Source organism: Rhinoderma darwinii, chromosome 2, assembly GCF_050947455.1.
Source record: "Rhinoderma darwinii isolate aRhiDar2 chromosome 2, aRhiDar2.hap1, whole genome shotgun sequence".
Classification (NCBI taxonomy): domain Eukaryota; kingdom Metazoa; phylum Chordata; class Amphibia; order Anura; family Rhinodermatidae; genus Rhinoderma; species Rhinoderma darwinii.
Genome location: NC_134688.1, coordinates 34055597 through 34074296, shown reverse-complemented (window position 1 = coordinate 34074296; position 18700 = coordinate 34055597).

Here is an 18700-nt window from a genome sequence, read left to right as displayed (position 1 = left end):
ACCTTGTTAACCCTCTTCCGGTGAGTTATGAGGCGGTTGCGGTCTCAGTCCAGACTTAGACACCTAATTAGGTAAACAGGGATAACTTGGCTGTGTATGTCTGCTTCGAGGGATCGGTGCCCATCTTAAGCAGGAGGTCAGGAAACAAATAGGGAAGTATGTGGAGATGTTCTCCCTCCTCCCCTTGGAGAAGTTCTATCTGGATCAGGGGAAGAGGGGCTAGAGCATAAAAGAAGGAGGAGGAGAAAAGGCGTTATCTCCTGATTCCGCAAATGTTTACCAATTGGTTAATATGGTGAACGTTTTCATTTGCGATTCTAGCTAGAGTGATTTGCGAAAAGACCCCGGAGCACTGCTCGGCCCTTTTATGTTTTATGGATTCTATTGGGGAAGCATATAGGGTGTATAAGGGCCTGGTATGGCTCCGTTATGATAAAGAAGTCACAGTACAGCTGACACTAAGCTTTATGCAGAACATAGTGGAATGTCAAAAACAGCAAAAAAAATCAAGAGAATCAAAAGAAATTTAATAAAACAACACCAGTCCCAAGTGAATATAATTCGTAATGTTGTAGGGGGGTAAGGGAATGATAATGCTGGGAACTCTCTCTGTTATACTCTACTTAAACCCTATACACACACAAGAAACAGAGTATAGAGCCAAGTATATATGAAAAGAATAACAAATTTTATTAAATACATATAAAAACATACATGTTAAAAAGGTACATGAGTGGAGAGTGTAAAGGATCTGCCAGGCACAGCGGGATTAACGCCCATAGGTAATCAGTCGGCACCTGAGTCTATGTGTCTGAGACTGACTCCAGCTTCCACCACTCAGGCTGGCAGGCTTAGGAGTGGGAGAGCCTATCGCAGCCTGGCCAGACTCAGCTAGCTCCCGCCCTCTGTCTATTAATACCTGCCTTTCCTGTTCCTCCAGTGCTTGTGATTCTTCTCGTGTGGTTTCCTGGCCCAGCTACAGCTCCTGACTACTTGATCCTGCTCCATACTGACCCTGGCTTACTGACTACTCTTCTGCTCTGCGTTTGGTACCTCGTACTCTCCTGGTTTGACTCGGCTCGTTCACCTCTCTTGTTGCTCGCGGTGTTGCCATGGGCAACTGCCCCATTTCCCTAGCTTTGTGTACCCTTGTCTGTTTCGTGTACTTACTGAGCGTAGGGACTGCCGCCCAGTTGTACCCCGTCGCCTAGGGCGGGTCGTTGCAAGTAGGCAGGGACAGAGTGGCGAGTAGATTAGGGCTCACTTGTCCGTTTCCCTACCCCTATCATTACATAATCACAAGCCCGTTACCTAGTCTACCCTGGTCCCTGTGTCTACTATGGACCCCCTTGAGACCCTGGCCCAGCAAATGCAGGGTCTCTCCCTACAGGTCCAGGCCCTGGCTTAGAGGGTCAACCAGCCTGACACTACCATGGTAGTGCCCCTCACCTCACACCTTGAACCCCACCTCAAGTTGCCTGATCGGTTCTCAGGGGACCGGAGGACTTTTCTCTCCTTTCGGGAGAGTTGTAGGCTTTACTTTCGCTTAAAGCCTCACTCCTCAGGTTCTGAGAGCCAGCGGGTGGGTATAATTATGTCCCGGCTCCAGGAAGGGCCCCAAGAGTGGGCCTTCTCCTTGGCTCCTGACGCCCCTGAACTTTCCTCCGTTGATCGTTTCTTTTCTGCTCTCGGACTCATTTATGACGAGACTGACAGGACTGCCTTTGCCGAGAGTCAGCTGGTGACCTTACGTCAGGGTAAGAGACCTGTTGAGGAGTATTGTTCTGACTTTAGGAAGTGGTGCGTAGCTTCTCGGTGGAATGACCCTGCCTTAAGGTGCCAGTTTAGGTTGGGTCTGTCGAACACCCTGAAGGACCTGATAGTTAGCTATCCCTCTTCTGACTCCCTAGACCAGGTTATGGCTTTAGCGGTACGACTTGACAGACGTCTCAGGGAACGACAACTTGAACGTTTTTGTGTTTTCCCCTCTGACTCCCCCATGATGCCTCCCGAGGTCCCGTCGCTTCGCTCTTCCACGGAAGACTCAGAGGTACCTATGCAACTCGGGGCCTCCGTGTCCCCCCGACAACGTAGAGAGTTCCGCAGGAAGAATGGTCTCTGCTTCTAATGTGGGGATGACAAGCATCAAGTGAACACCTGTCCTAGGCGTAAGAATAAGCAGCCGGAAAACTTCTGCGTCTAAGTGATCATCGGGGTGGTCACTTGGGCGCACAGGTATTTCCCGTAAATATGAAACGTAATAAAATCTTGCTTCCCTTTCAGGTCTCTTTTGGTGGTAGGTCTGCTACCGGCAGTGCCTTCGTGGATTCAGGGTCTTCTATTAATATCATGTCTGTGGAATTTGCTATGTCTCTAGCTATGCCATTGATTGATTTGCCTAAACCTATCCCGGTAGTGGGTATCGACTCCACTCCTCTTGCTAATGGTTATTTTACACAGCATACCCCTGTTTTTGAACTCCTTGTTGGCTCCATGCATTTGGAGCAGTGCTCTGTACTGTTGATGCAGGGATTATCGTCCGATTTGGTTTTAGGCCTTTCCTGGTTGCAGTTGCATAATCCCACGTTTGACTGGAATACTGGGGAGCTTACCAAATGGGGTAATGAATGCTTGACGTCATGTTTTGCTGTTAATTCTATTTCTCCCCCTGAGGTGGTGAACACGCTACCTGAGTTTGTGCAGGACTTCGCTGATGTTTTCTCTAAGGAGGCCTCCGAAGTGTTACCTCCTCATAGAGAATACGATTGCGCTATTGAATTGGTACCAGGAGCTAAGCTCCCTAAGGGTAGGATATTTAATCTTTCTTGTCCCGAACGTGAAGCCATGAGAGAGTATATCCAGGAATGCCTGGCCAAGGGTTACATTCGCCCCTCTACTTCTCCGGTAGGTGCTGGCTTCTTCTTCGTAGGGAAGAAGGATGGTGGTCTTAGGCCATGCATTGACTGCCGTAACTTGAATAAGGTCACTGTAAGGAACCAGTATCCCCTTCCTTTGATTCCTGATCTCTTTAATCAGGTTCAGGGGGCCCAATGGTTCTCTAAGTTTGATCTACGGGGGGCGTATAACCTTATCCGCATCAAAGAGGGGGATGAGTGGAAGACTGCGTTTAACACGCCCGAAGGTCATTTCGAATACCTCGTCATGCCCTTTGGGTTGTGTAATGCTCCTGCTGTCTTCCAGAATTTCATAAATGAAATTTTAAGGGATTACCTGGGGGTTTTTCTTGTAGTGTACCTTGATGACATACTGGTGTTTTCCAAGGACCTGTCCTCCCACATTGAGCATGTCAGGAAGGTGCTCCAGGTCCTTCGGGAAAACAAACTGTTTGCGAAAACCGAAAAATGTGTGTTTGGGGTACAGGAGATACAATTTTTGGGTCAAATCCTCACTCCTCATGGAACCCGCCAAGGTCCAGGCTGTGGCGGAATGGGTCCAACCTGCCTCCCTGAAGGCGTTACAGTGTTTCTTGGGGTTCGCTAATTATTACAGGAGATTTATTGCTAACTTCTCGGTCATCGCTAAGCCTCTTACAGACCTCACTCGCAAAGGTGCTGATCTATTCCACTGGCCTCCTGAGGCTGTCCAGGCTTTTGAGGTCCTTAAGAAGTGCTTTATCTCGGCCCCGGTGCTGGTTCAGCCCAACCAAATGGAGCCATTTATCGTGGAAGTTGACGCATCCGAGGTGGGAGTGGGGGCTGTCTTGTCCCAGGGTACCAGGTCCCTCACCCATCTCCGTCCCTGTGCCTACTTCTCCAGGAAGTTTTCGCCCACTGAGAGTAACTATGATATTGGCAACCGCAAACTCTTAGCCATTAAATGGGCATTTGAAGAGTGGCGCCACTTCCTGGAGGGGGCTAGGCACCAGGTAACGGTCCTTACCGACCACAAGAATCTTGTTTTCCTAGAATCTGCCCGGAGGCTAGACCCGAGACAAGCTCGATGGGCGCTATTTTTTACCAGGTTCAACTTTTTGGTTACCTATAGGGCTGGGTCTAAAAATATTAAGGCCGATGCACTGTCGCGTAGCTTCATGGCCAGCCCCCCTTCGGAGGAAGATCCTGCTTGTATTCTGCCTCCTGGTATAATCATTTCTTCTATTGATTCTGATTTAGCCTCAGAAATCGCGGCTGATCAAGGTTCAGCTCCCGGGAACCTTCCTGAGGACAAGCTGTTTGTTCCCCTGCAATTCCGGCTAAGGGTACTTAGGGAAAACCATGACTCCGCACTATCTGGTCATCCAGGCGTCCTGGGTACCAAATACCTCATTGCCAGAAACTATTGGTGGCCTGGGTTGCCTAAAGACGTTAAGGCCTACGTCGCCGCTTGTGAGGTTTTTGCTAGGTCCAAGACTCCCAGGTCCCGACCAGCGGGCTTACTACGTTCTTTGCCCATTCCCCAGAGACCTTGGACCCATATCTCCATGGATTTTATCACTGATTTGCCACCATCTCAAGGCAAGTCGGTGGTGTGGGTTGTAGTAGACCGCTTCAGTAAGATGTGCCACTTTGTGCCCCTCAAGAAACTACCCAATGCCAAGACGTTAGCTACCTTGTTTGTCAAACACATCCTGCGTCTCCATGGGGTCCCTGTCAATATTTTTTCGGACAGAGGGGTACAATTTGTTTCATTGTTTTGGAGAGCCTTCTGTAAAAAGTTGGAGATTGATCTGTCCTTCTCCTCTGCCTTCCATCCTGAAACTAATGGCCAAACTGAGAGGACTAATCAATTTCTAGAACAATATTTAAGGTGTTTTATCTCTGACTGTCAATATGATTGGGTCTCATTCATTCCCCTCGCCGAATTTTCCCTCAATAACCGGGTCAGTAACTCGTCAGGGGTCTCCCCCTTTTTCTGTAATTTTGGGTTTAATCCACGGTTCTCCTCCGTTTCACCTGGTAGTTCCAACAATCCCGAGGTAGAGGTCGTTCATCGGGAACTGTGCACAGTCTGGGCCCAGATTCAGAAGAACCTAGAGGCGTCCCAGAGCGTACAAAAATCTCAGGCTGATAGAAGACGTTCTGCTAGCCCCTTGTTTATGGTCGGGGATCTGGTGTGGTTATCGTCTAGGAACTTGCGCCTTAAGGTCCCGTCCAAGAAATTTGCTCCCCGGTTTATTGGGCCGTATAAGGTCATTGAAGTCCTCAATCCTGTCTCCTTCCGACTGGAGTTGCCCCCATCTTTTCGAATACACGACGTGTTTCATGCCTCCCTCCTTAAACGCTGCTCCCCGTCCTTGGCTCCCTCGAGGAGACCTCCTGTTCCCGTTCTCACCCCTGAGGGGGTGGAATTCGAGGTGGCCAAGATTGTGGACAGCAAGATGGTCCAAGGCTCCCTCCAGTACCTGGTCCATTGGAGAGGATACGGGCCTGAGGAGAGGACTTGGGTACCCGCCCGGGATGTTCACGCTGGGGTATTGGTCAGGAAGTTCCACCTTTGTTTCCCCAATAAACCAGGTCCACTTAGAAAGGGTCCGGTGGCCCCTCATAAAAGGGGGGGGGTACTGTAAAGGATCTGCCAGGCACAGCGGGGTTAACGCCCATAGGTAATCAGTCGGCACCTGAGTCTGTGTCTGAGACTGACTCCAGCTTCCACCACTCAGGCTGGCAGGCTTAGTAGTGGGAGAGCCTATCGCAGCCTGGCCAGACTCAGCTAGCTCCCGCCCTCTGTCTATTTATACCTGCCTTTCCTGTTCCTCCAGTGCTTGTGATTCTTCTCGTGTGGTTTCCTGGCCCAGCTACAGCTCCTGACTACTTGATCCTGCTCCATACTGACCCTGGCTTACTGACTACTCTTCTGCTCTGCGTTTGGTACCTCGTACTCTCCTGGTTTGACTCGGCTCGTTCACCTCTCTTGTTGCTCGCGGTGTTGCCGTGGGCAACTGACCCATTTCCCTAGCTTTGTGTACCCTTGTCTGTTTCGTGCACTTACTGAGCGTAGGGACCGCCGCCCAGTTGTACCCCGTCGCCTAGGGCGGGTCGTTGCAAGTAGGCAGGGACAGAGTGGCGGGTAGATTAGGGCTCACTTGTCCGTTTCCCTACCCCTATCATTACAGAGAGACTCTATATGATATGAACACAGGTAAGTAGGAAAACCAAGTGCATGGTGTGTTTAAAGTCCTTATATTAAGGACATATGAATAGGGCAGTGTGCTATCGTATATAACGTTAGTTGTTTGAGTGTGAGCTGTTTTGTTAAGGACAGAAGTGTCCAAAGGGTGTTTTCTAGAGTAAAATACTCCCAACATTAATAACTCAGATAGCCTTACCCATAATAGTAGTCCTGGTAGCCTGGATACCTGTGTGTAGAACAATAAGATGTCATTTTTTATCAAAATTTCTTATTTTCACAGGAAACAAAATACCCCATTTTGTTGCCCAATTTGTCCTTGGTGCGGCAATACCCCATTTGTGGTGATAAACTGCCGTTTGGGCCCATGGGAGGGCTCAGAAGGAAAGGACCACCATTTGGCCTACTGGAGTTTTTCTGGTGCTAAGTCATGTATGCAGAAGCCCCTGAGGTACCAGTACAGTTGAAACCCCTGAGAAGTGACCCCATTTTAAAAACTACACCCCTTAAGACATTCATCTAGAGGTGTAGTGAGCCTTTTGACCCCACAGGTACTGTGTAAAAGATAATGCACAGCAGATGGGGCAGAGTGAGATTTGCAATTTTCTATATATATATGGCATGTCCGTGCCCGATATAGTGTGCCCAGCATGTGCCACTGGAGATATACACACCATAAGATGTAATGTGGGTTCTCCCGGGTACGGCAATACCCTACATGTGGCTGTTATTAGCTGCCTGGGCACACGGCAGGGCTCAGAAGGGAAAGATGAGGGACATAAGCTGTGCGGAGTGTATCAGGGTAAATTAAAAATTAAGGGATGTATGATAAATTCGAAAACAATCTTTCATACAGAGCCCTGGTTTTTCGGGACACGTGTCGCATTCGTATATTGTTTACCTCCTTATCCCCCTCTTTGAGCAGACTCTGCACCTCTTTTGACTTTTCCCTTCTTGCCAGTTTGGGGAACTTCTCCTGGAAAGTGTTGCCCTGGTACGATGCGTGTGGCCTCGCTTCCGGAAGTACTGGATGCTCCCTATTCTTGGTCCTAAAGATTAGGTTCTTGATAATCACCTCTTGAAATTCCAGGAAAGTTCCCCTCTGGCCTGCACATCGACGTAGCACATACGCATTGTACAATGCCATCTGTATGATGTGCACGGCCAGCTTCTTATACCACACCCAGGGGTGAACCTAGCCTGTCTGCCGCCTGAGGCGAACTATAAAAAGGCGCCCCCCCCCCCCCAAAATCTATCGGAGTTTTCTCATTCCTAGCTTTGCACATCGAACACGCAATATATACATTTTTTAAATAGGAAAGCATTTGATGTTTATTTGTTAGGCCCTGTTCACATGGAGTATTTTGACGAGTTTTTGGGCGCGGAAACCGCTCCGCAAAACTCGTCAAATACCGGCCGAAAATGCCTCCCGAGAAAGAAGGGACATGCCCTATCTTCGCGCGTTTACGCCTCTGACCTCCCATTGACATCAATGGGAGGAAGAGAAAGGGTATTTCGCGGAGTTTTTTGCCCGTAGCACTCAATGGCCGCGAGCGAAAAAAACGCTGTAAAAATCGCGGCAAACGACGTGCAGGAAGGACAAAATTTGCCTCGAAATCCCAAACAGAATTTTGAGGCAGAATTTTCCTCCTGCAAAAAACTCAGTGCCTTAAAGTGCTGTTTGAAGTATGGAAAATATTTAAAGAATTATTCTTACTGCCAATCAGTGCAGTGCAAATAGTACAGTCTGCACAGCCCCATATCTCTCCTCGGCAGCCAGTCTCATTTGCGGCGTCACTCTCTGCAATTACATTCAGGCCAGTCCAGGACAGATCGCGCTTAGCGCTGTTTTGAAGCGGCACGTCCTGGGCTGGTTTCTTTGCTCTACCTGCTGTATTGTAGTGGTCTGCCTGTGCTGGCTCGATGCCAGTGGTGGATTCATATGATCTTAGGCTCTGGGCTGTACACAAGTTATGGGCCCACATCCTACACGTAAGTATCACCTACATGTCAAAGTACATCACATGCCACTCTGCAGACTGTCTCTTAGCCTGATCATCTGCTGCCACACTCACACTTCCCCACAGCCCCCCCCACAGTAATTTACATAGATTGTAACACCAACATTACCAATAATACCCCATACTGTTACTGAATAATACCCCATACTGTTACTGAATAATACCTCCATACTGTTACTGAATAATACCCCCATACTGTTACTGAATAATACCCCCATACTGTTACTGAATAATACCCCCATATTGTTACTGAAAAATACCCCCATACTGTTACTGAATAATACCCCATACTGTTACTGAATAATACCCCATACTGTTACTGAATAATACCCCCATACTGTTACTGAATAATACCCCATACTGTTACTGAATAATACCTCCATACTCTTACTGAATAATACCTCCATACTGTTACTGAATAATACCTCCATATTGTTACTGAATAATACCCCCATACTGTTACTGAATAATACCCCATACTGTTACTGAATAATACCTCCATACTGTTACTGAATAATACCCCCATATTGTTACTGAATAATACCCCCATACTGTTACTGAATAATACCCCCATACAGTTACTGAATAATATCCCCATACTGTTACTGAATAATACCTCCATACTGTTACTGAATAATACCCCATACTGTTACTGAATAATACCCCCATACGGTTACTGAATAATACCCCCATACGGTTACTGAATAATACCTCCATACTGTTACTGAATAATACCTCCATACTCTTACTGAATAATACCTCCATACTGTTACTGAATAATACCCCCATACTTTTACTGAATAATACCCCATACTGTTACTGAATAATACCTCCATACTGTTACTGAATAATACCCCCATACTGTTACTGAATAATACCCCATACTGTTACTGAATAATACCCCATACTGTTACTGAATAATACCCCATACTGTTACTGAATAATACCCCCATACTGTTACTGAATAATACCTCCATACTGTTACTGAATAATACCCCCATACTGTTACTGAATAATACCCCATACTGTTACTGAATAATACCCCATACTGTTACTGAATAATACCACCACACCATAACCACATAGTGACTGAATAATACACCCATACTGTTACTGAATAATACCCCCATACTGTTACTGAATAATACCCCCATACTGTTACTGAATAATACCCCCATACAGTTACTGAATAATATCCCCATACAGTTACTGAATAATACCTTCATACTGTTACTGAATAATACCCCCATACTGTTACTGAATAATACCCCATACTGTTACTGAATAATACTTCCATACTGTTACTGAATAATACACCATACTGTTACTGAATAATACCCCATACTGTTACTGAATAATACCCCCATACTGTTACTGAATAATACCGCCATACTGTTACTGAATAATACCCCCATACTGTTACTGAATAATACCCCATACTGTTACTGAATAATATCTCCATACTGTTACTGAATAATACCCCATACTGTTACTGAATAATACCCCATGCTGTTACTGAATAATACCCCCATACTGTTACTGAATAATACCCCATGCTGTTACTGAATAATACCCCCATACTGTTACTGAATAATACCCCATACTGTTACTGAATAATACCACCACACCATAACCACATAGTGACTGAATAATACACCCATACTATTACTGAATAATACCCCCATACTGTTACTGAATAATACCCCCATACTGTTACTGAATAATACCCCCATACTGTTACTGAATAATACCTCCATACTGTTACTGAATAATACCTCCATACTGTTACTGAATAATATCCCCATACTGTTACTGAATAATACATCCATACTGTTACTGAATAATACCCCATACTGTTACTGAATAATACCCCCATACTGTTACTGAATAATACCTCCATACTGTTACTGAATAATACCTCCATACTGTTACTGTATAATACCTCCATACTGTTACTGAATAATACCCCCATACGGTTACTGAATAATACCCCCATATGGTTACTGAATAATACCCCCATACTGATACTGAATAATACCCCATACTGTTACTGAATAATACCCCATACTGATACTGAATAATACCCCCATACTGTTACTGAATAATACCCCCATACTGTTACTGAATAATACCTCCATACTGTTACTGAATAATACCCCCATACTGTTACTGAATAATACCCCCATACTGTTACTGAATAATACCCCCATACTGTTACTGAATAATACTTTTATACTATTACTGAATGATACTTCCATACGGTTACTGAATAAAACTACCAAACCATGATCACATATTACTACAACATAGTGTCAGAAAAAACCCACCATACTGTTAGTGAATAAATCACACTATATATAGACCAATATTACCACCATATAGTGACCTTATAGAGGTAGATGCCAGTTATACACAAGAAATCTGCAAACCATATAAGTGATTACAGTATAGTTATATCGAGTGACTATTGTGGCAAATGAACGTTTTTAAAATTTTTATACTGCTTTTTTTTTGATAGGTTCCGCTGGAGCGTTTGGACTACGTCGTAGATTCATTGGACTACTCCGATGACCTACTTTTAAAAAAAAATGGTGAAAGAGGGTTGCAAGGGGGAGTTTAGATTTCAATAAAAGTTTTTCTTATGTCTGTTTTTTTTAATACTTTATTATGGCCTTGGTAATGGCTGTTGTCTGATTGAGAGCGTCCATTACTAAGAAGGGGCTTCGTGTTAGCCAGTAAAAAGGCTATCACTAACCCCTATTATTACCCCGGTTCTCACTGCCGCGAGGGGAGTACGATCCAGTACCCGACCATCTGAAGCGACGGTAAGGCAGCAGGGCGGCCACAGGCTGGTTTTACCAGGCTGGGAAGGGATAAAAAAACGTGGCCCTTCCCACCCTGGTGATGCTAGGCTGCAGCTGCTGTATTGTATCTGGCTGGTTGTGAAAAATAGCGGGAACCCCACGTCTTTTAAAAAAAAAAAATAATAGAAAAAAAATTACGTGAGATCCCCTCCATTTTTCATAACCAGCCAGATACAATAAAGCAGCAGCAGCCTAGCATTACCAGGGTGGGAAGGGCCATGGTTTTTGGCCATTCCGAGCCTGATAGTACCAGCCTGCGGCCACCCCAGTACCCGCCCTTCTCTTCAGACGGTCGGGTGCTGGATCGTACCCAGCTCTTCCCAGTACTCCTGGTGGCGGTGGGTACCGGGGTAATAATAGGGGTTAGTGCTAGCCTTATTACTGGCTAACACTAAGCCCCTTCTTAGTAATGGACGCTCTCAATCAGACAGCAGCCATTACTAAGGCGGTAATGAAGTATTAAAAAACAGAGACATATAGAAATATATTTTATTGAAATGACAACTCTTCCACAGAATCCACTTTAACCATTTTATTAAAAAAATAAAAATAAAGCTTAAATCAGCAAAGTAGATTGACTGGCTGATTAGAACGATTAAAATTGAATTTTATTAGTATAGTATAAAATATGGCTCATATAGCCCAATTGTAACATATATTCAGGCTCAGGCAAGGTAGTCAGGGATAGGAGGTGGTGAGACTCTCCTCTTATAGTATACAGCCCTGACAGCAGCTTGCTGAGTGAAAATAATTCCAGCCCACCGGGCTCACAGCAAGTGGTCAGAGAAAAAGAGTTAGTCCTGTTGACAGACTAATCTTGGACAATTCTCAGAACCACCGCTGCATTAATTAAGGACAACCCTACGCGTTTCAGTGTCACTGGTAGGTGTGACACATCATCAGGGATTGTAAAAGTTGATGCCGGTTAAGCACAATTTTGTGCTAACATTTGTTTCTCCCGGCTCGTGCACGACTCTAATATAAATGGCCGCACACGAGCCGGCGAGACTGGGAGCATATGAAGGGCTAGAGCCCTCCCCCTGCACTGACGAGGCTGTCAGCCCACCACCAATCAGACAAAGACACGTCACAGCAGTGACGTATCCGGACTGTGGCGAGCCTCCAAAACAGCCCAGCCAATCAGGCTGAAGTGTGACGATAAAGCGTCCTTCGTAACCCTGGAGACCTGAAGCGGATACACACAGATTACGGGACAGACATGTAATGGGTAAAGATGCTAAAGATTCGTAATATCGCGATGATCAGCAGACCATCCTCAATACTCCTGTCGGATAGACCTCATAATAATACATACTCCGGCCAAGGATAGAATTCTAGCCCTTTTTGGCCATCATAACTCTCAAAGAGTGAAATGCTGTCAGAAAGTAGTAGGTATAATTTAGGGCCGCCATTAATTCAAATAGACACAGTTTAGGCTGTACACAGACGCCCCTTATTCAATAAAACGTCATATCACATATTCAATGAATCAGTTAGAGAAGAAACCGCATATGAGCCCTCTAACAGTGTGAACAGGGGTCAACAGTAGTTTCATGTGAACAAACACAGATAATACTATTAGAGGAGGTCAGGTGCATAGTTGGGCCACACATACCACCACCCACATGGGGGGAAAAAGTAAAGAAATAGATTTCTTTGATATTATGCTCACAGAAAGCATGCATATGAGATCTTTTCATTTAAACCGGCGGGACTCATAGTTTGCATGCGAAAGATCCACTGCGCTTCTTTTTGTAAGATCTTCTTATCATGATCACCACCTCTCGCCAAAGGTTTAACATGTTCAATCCCTTGAAATTTCAATATCAAGGAGTCACCATTATGGCATTCCCATACATGCCGCGACACCGGAGTATCTTCCTTTCTCCTTATATCCCCAATGTGGTCCCTAATCCTCCTTCTAAATTCTCTCTTCGTTTTGCCTATATACTGTAATTGGCAGCCACATGTGATCAGATAGACTACACCTTTGGTCTTACAGTTAATATAGGATCTGTTGTCAAACACCCTGCCAGTCTTGGTGCTTTTGAAATTTTTACTGCAAAAAATCGAGTCGCATGCCTTACAAGAGCCACATCTGTAACTGGGGTCCAACCAGGTGTTTGGTTTGTTTTGTGTGCTCATGTGGCTATGCACAAGATGATCTTTTATATTGCGCCCTCTTTCGTATGTTATAAAGGGAGAGTCCCCTACCAGATTACCGACGTCAGGGTCAGCTTGCAAAATTCCCCAATATCTCTGCAGGATTTCTCTAACCTCCTTATTGGCAGAGTCGTAAGTACCAATGATCCGTATAGTGTCATCATCCTTCAAACGTGATTTAGGGTTAAGAAGATCATTTCGGTTACATCCAAGTGCATTCTGATAGCCCTGTTTGAGAACATGTTTCGGATATCCTCTCCGTATAAATCTGTCCTCCAGTTCCCTCGCTGACATTTTGTAGTCTGATATAGTGGAACAATTGCGTCTCGCCCTCAGGAACTGGCCCTTGGGTATTCCACGTTTAAGGTTAGCTGGATGGCAGCTTTCCCATCTGAGGAGACTATTAGTGGCAGTCCTTTTGCGGAACATGTTGGTTTGGATGTTCCCAGATGGTGTTTTCGAGATCATAATATCAAGAAACGTGATCTTGTTGTCATTGATCTCACAGGTAAAAAATAGGCCCAGATTATTTACATTTAGAGTCGCCACAAATTCCTCAAATTGTGCCTTGGTACCTTTCCAGAGGATCAGGATATCGTCTATAAATCTCAGCCATAGCACGATGCACAATGTCCATTTTTCCATTACATCATTAAAGACAGTTTCATGCTCCCACCAGCCCAAGTACAGATTGGCATATGTGGGAGCACAGGGGCTTCCCATAGCCACACCCCTGAGTTGATGGTACGTTTTCTGGTCAAAGATAAAGGAATTATGCTCTAGAATAAATCTAAGCAATATTACAACGAACTCGTTGTGAGTCTGAAACTGTGTGCCCTTACCCTTCAGAAAGTATTCAACAGCTAAACACCCCTGGTCATGAGGAATGGAGCTATATAGGGCTTCCACATCAAGTGATGCCAACAAGACATCCTGATCGCAACGTATGCCTTCAAGCTTGCGCAAGACATCCATCGTGTCCCTTACATGTGAAGGAAGGGACACCACAAAAGGTCTAAGAATCTGGTCGATGTAGATGCTTGCATTTTGAGACAGGCTGTCAATTCCTGACACAATTGGCCTGCCCTTCAGTGGCTTAGTCCCTTTGTGTATTTTTGGGAGACAATAGAAGGTGGCCGTCTGTGGAAAATCGGGCAGCATAAAAGCCATCTCCTTCTCACTAATTAGGCTGAGGCATTTGGCTGAGCTCAGGATACATTTTAATTGATTTCTGAAAATCATGGAAGGATCGGATTCCAACACTTTGTAGCATCGATGGTCATTTAATATCTGGTAGCACATCATGCTGTATCTCGTGCGGTCCATTATCACAACATTACCACCCTTATCAGAGGGCTTTATTATGACAGTGTCATCACCCTCAAGTGATCGTAAAGCGACCATTTCATCTTGTGTTGTATTGAAACCAGAAGGCCTGGAATGATCGAGTAATCTGAGTTGGTCCTCCACTACTTTCACGAAAACATCGATCGGGGTATTAAAATTGACTCCTGCAGCGAGAATTAGATCACCTGATTTTCTCAAAAAATGGGAAAAGGAGTCAATTGAATCCTCGTTGAGATTCTGGTGCGTCCCATGAAGTGGACACAGATGTGTCCTCCTCCGAGCAAGAATTTTCTGACTCAGAGCATTTTAAAAACCACCCCAGGCGACAACGGGGAGGGATGGAGTCAGGCAGAAATTTAAACCGCGGAAACCAAAGAGGTAGAGGCAGAGGAAAAGCAGCTTATTGGGGTGGTTTTTTATCCAAGAGCCTCCCTATTTCAGAGTACCTCTTGAGGGACAGAAGGGAGGTTTAAGATCAGGACCTCCTGTGTCTAGGGATGAATCCCAGGTGATTAATTTGTCCTCCCGAACGTTATCTGCGGAGGAACTGGGCATCCTTAGAAAGGGATTATCATTCGTCCCTACCAATAGGTTTGATTTGTTTCAATGGGTTAAGGATCTTAACCTGTTTGCACGAAAACTAAAATGGAAGAAGTTCTTCAAGACACATGACCAACGTCAATGTACTGAATTGGGGATTATGGAAGAGGATTTACCAAACCTCAGGCTACTTGAGGGTTTATGGGAAGAAAGTCACAGGGAAGAGGGAAAGGGTCCCTTCACCACACTTAGTATACCCTCGACGAAATTTGCTCCCCTGAATGACAATACCCCGATCGATGTTTTCGTGAAAGTAGTGGAGGACCAACTCAGATTACTCGATCATTCCAGGCCTTCTGGTTTCAATACAACGCAAGATGAAATGGTCGCTTTACGATCACTTGAGGGTGATGACACTATCATAATAAAGCCCTCTGATAAGGGTGGTAATGTTGTGATAATGGACCGCACGAGATACAGCATGATGTGCTACCAGATATTAAATGACCATCGATGCTACAAAGTGTTGGAATCCGATCCTTCCATGATTTTCAGAAATCAATTAAAATGTATCCTGAGCTCAGCCAAATGCCTCAGCCTAATTAGTGAGAAGGAGATGGCTTTTATGCTGCCCGATTTTCCACAGACGGCCACCTTCTATTGTCTCCCAAAAATACACAAAGGGACTAAGCCACTGAAGGGCAGGCCAATTGTGTCAGGAATTGACAGCCTGTCTCAAAATGCAAGCATCTACATCGACCAGATTCTTAGACCTTTTGTGGTGTCCCTTCCTTCACATGTAAGGGACACGATGGATGTCTTGCGCAAGCTTGAAGGCATACGTTGCGATCAGGATGTCTTGTTGGCATCACTTGATGTGGAAGCCCTATATAGCTCCATTCCTCATGACCAGGGGTGTTTAGCTGTTGAATACTTTCTGAAGGGTAAGGGCACACAGTTTCAGACTCACAACGAGTTCGTTGTAATATTGCTTAGATTTATTCTAGAGCATAATTCCTTTATCTTTGACCAGAAAACGTACCATCAACTCAGGGGTGTGGCTATGGGAAGCCCCTGTGCTCCCACATATGCCAATCTGTACTTGGGCTGGTGGGAGCATGAAACTGTCTTTAATGATGTAATGGAAAAATGGACATTGTGCATCGTGCTATGGCTGAGATTTATAGACGATATCCTGATCCTCTGGAAAGGTACCAAGGCACAATTTGAGGAATTTGTGGCGACTCTAAATGTAAATAATCTGGGCCTATTTTTTACCTGTGAGATCAATGACAACAAGATCACGTTTCTTGATATTATGATCTCGAAAACACCATCTGGGAACATCCAAACCAACATGTTCCGCAAAAAGACTGCCACTAATAGTCTCCTCAGATGGGAAAGCTGCCATCCAGCTAACCTTAAACGTGGAATACCCAAGGGCCAGTTCCTGAGGGCGAGACGCAATTGTTCCACTATATCAGACTACAAAATGTCAGCGAGGGAACTGGAGGACAGATTTATACGGAGAGGATATCCGAAACATGTTCTCAAACAGGCCTATCAGAATGCACTTGGATGTAACCGAAATGATCTTCTTAACCCTAAATCACGTTTGAAGGATGATGACACTATACGGATCATTGGTACTTACGACTCTGCCAATAAGGAGGTTAGAGAAATCCTGCAGAGATATTGGGGAATTTTGCAAGCTGACCCTGACGTCGGTAATCTGGTAGGGGACTCTCCCTTTATAACATACGAAAGAGGGCGCAATATAAAAGATCATCTTGTGCATAGCCACATGAGCACACAAAACAAACCAAACACCTGGTTGGACCCCAGTTACAGATGTGGCTCTTGTAAGGCATGCGACTCGATTTTTTGCAGTAAAAATTTCAAAAGCACCAAGACTGGCAGGGTGTTTGACAACAGATCCTATATTAACTGTAAGACCAAAGGTGTAGTCTATCTGATCACATGTGGCTGCCAATTACAGTATATAGGCAAAACGAAGAGAGAATTTAGAAGGAGGATTAGGGACCACATTGGGGATATAAGGAGAAAGGAAGATACTCCGGTGTCGCGGCATGTATGGGAATGCCATAATGGTGACTCCTTGATATTGAAATTTCAAGGGATTGAACATGTTAAACCTTTGGCGAGAGGTGGTGATCATGATAAGAAGATCTTACAAAAAGAAGCGCAGTGGATCTTTCGCATGCAAACTATGAGTCCCGCCGGTTTAAATGAAAAGATCTCATATGCATGCTTTCTGTGAGCATAATATCAAAGAAATCTATTTCTTTACTTTTTCCCCCCATGTGGGTGGTGGTATGTGTGGCCCAACTATGCACCTGACCTCCTCTAATAGTATTATCTGTGTTTGTTCACATGAAACTACTGTTGACCCCTGTTCACACTGTTAGAGGGCTCATATGCGGTTTCTTCTCTAACTGATTCATTGAATATGTGATATGACGTTTTATTGAATAAGGGGCGTCTGTGTACAGCCTAAACTGTGTCTATTTGAATTAATGGCGGCCCTAAATTATACCTACTACTTTCTGACAGCATTTCACTCTTTGAGAGTTATGATGGCCAAAAAGGGCTAGAATTCTATCCTTGGCCGGAGTATGTATTATTATGAGGTCTATCCGACAGGAGTATTGAGGATGGTCTGCTGATCATCGCAATATTACGAATCTTTAGCATCTTTACCCATTACATGTCTGTCCCGTAATCTGTGTGTATCCGCTTCAGGTCTCCAGGGTTACGAAGGACGCTTTATCGTCACACCTCAGCCTGATTGGCTGGGCTGTTTTGGAGGCTCGCCACAGTCCGGATACGTCACTGCTGTGACGTGTCTTTGTCTGATTGGTGGTGGGCTGACAGCCTCGTCAGTGCAGGGGGAGGGCTCTAGCCCTTCATATGCTCCCAGTCTCGCCGGCTCGTGTGCGGCCATTTATATTAGAGTCGTGCACGAGCCGGGAGAAACAAATGTTAGCACAAAATTGTGCTTAACCGGCATCAACTTTTACAATCCCTGATGATGTGTCACACCTACCAGTGACACTGAAACGCGTAGGGTTGTCCTTAATTAATGCAGCGGTGGTTCTGAGAATTGTCCAAGATTAGTCTGTCAACAGGACTAACTCTTTTTCTCTGACCACTTGCTGTGAGCCCGGTGGGCTGGAATTATTTTCACTCAGAAAGCTGCTGTCAGGGCTGTATACTATAAGAGGAGAGTCTCACCACCTCCTATCCCTGACTACCTTGCCTGAGCCTGAATATATGTTACAATTGGGCTATATGAGCCATATTTTATACTATACTAATAAAATTCAATTTTAATCGTTCTAATCAGGCAGTCAATCTATCTATTCAGTGAACGACATTTACATTACCATTAAGTGGATTCATAAATCAGCAAAGTAGTCCAACGAATCTACGACGAAGTCCAAATGGTCCAGCGGAACCTGCAAAACAAAAATGAGCAGTATGAAAAATAAAAATAAAGTTGGCTGTCCCCACAGACATATGAATAAATAGCTACCTTCGGAAACATATTAAAATAATTAGAAAAATTAGGCCCATAAAATAAAACCTATCAAATACAAAAAAATAATTATAACACCTTTCTTTTAAAGAGAACCTTTCACCTCCCCATACATGTAC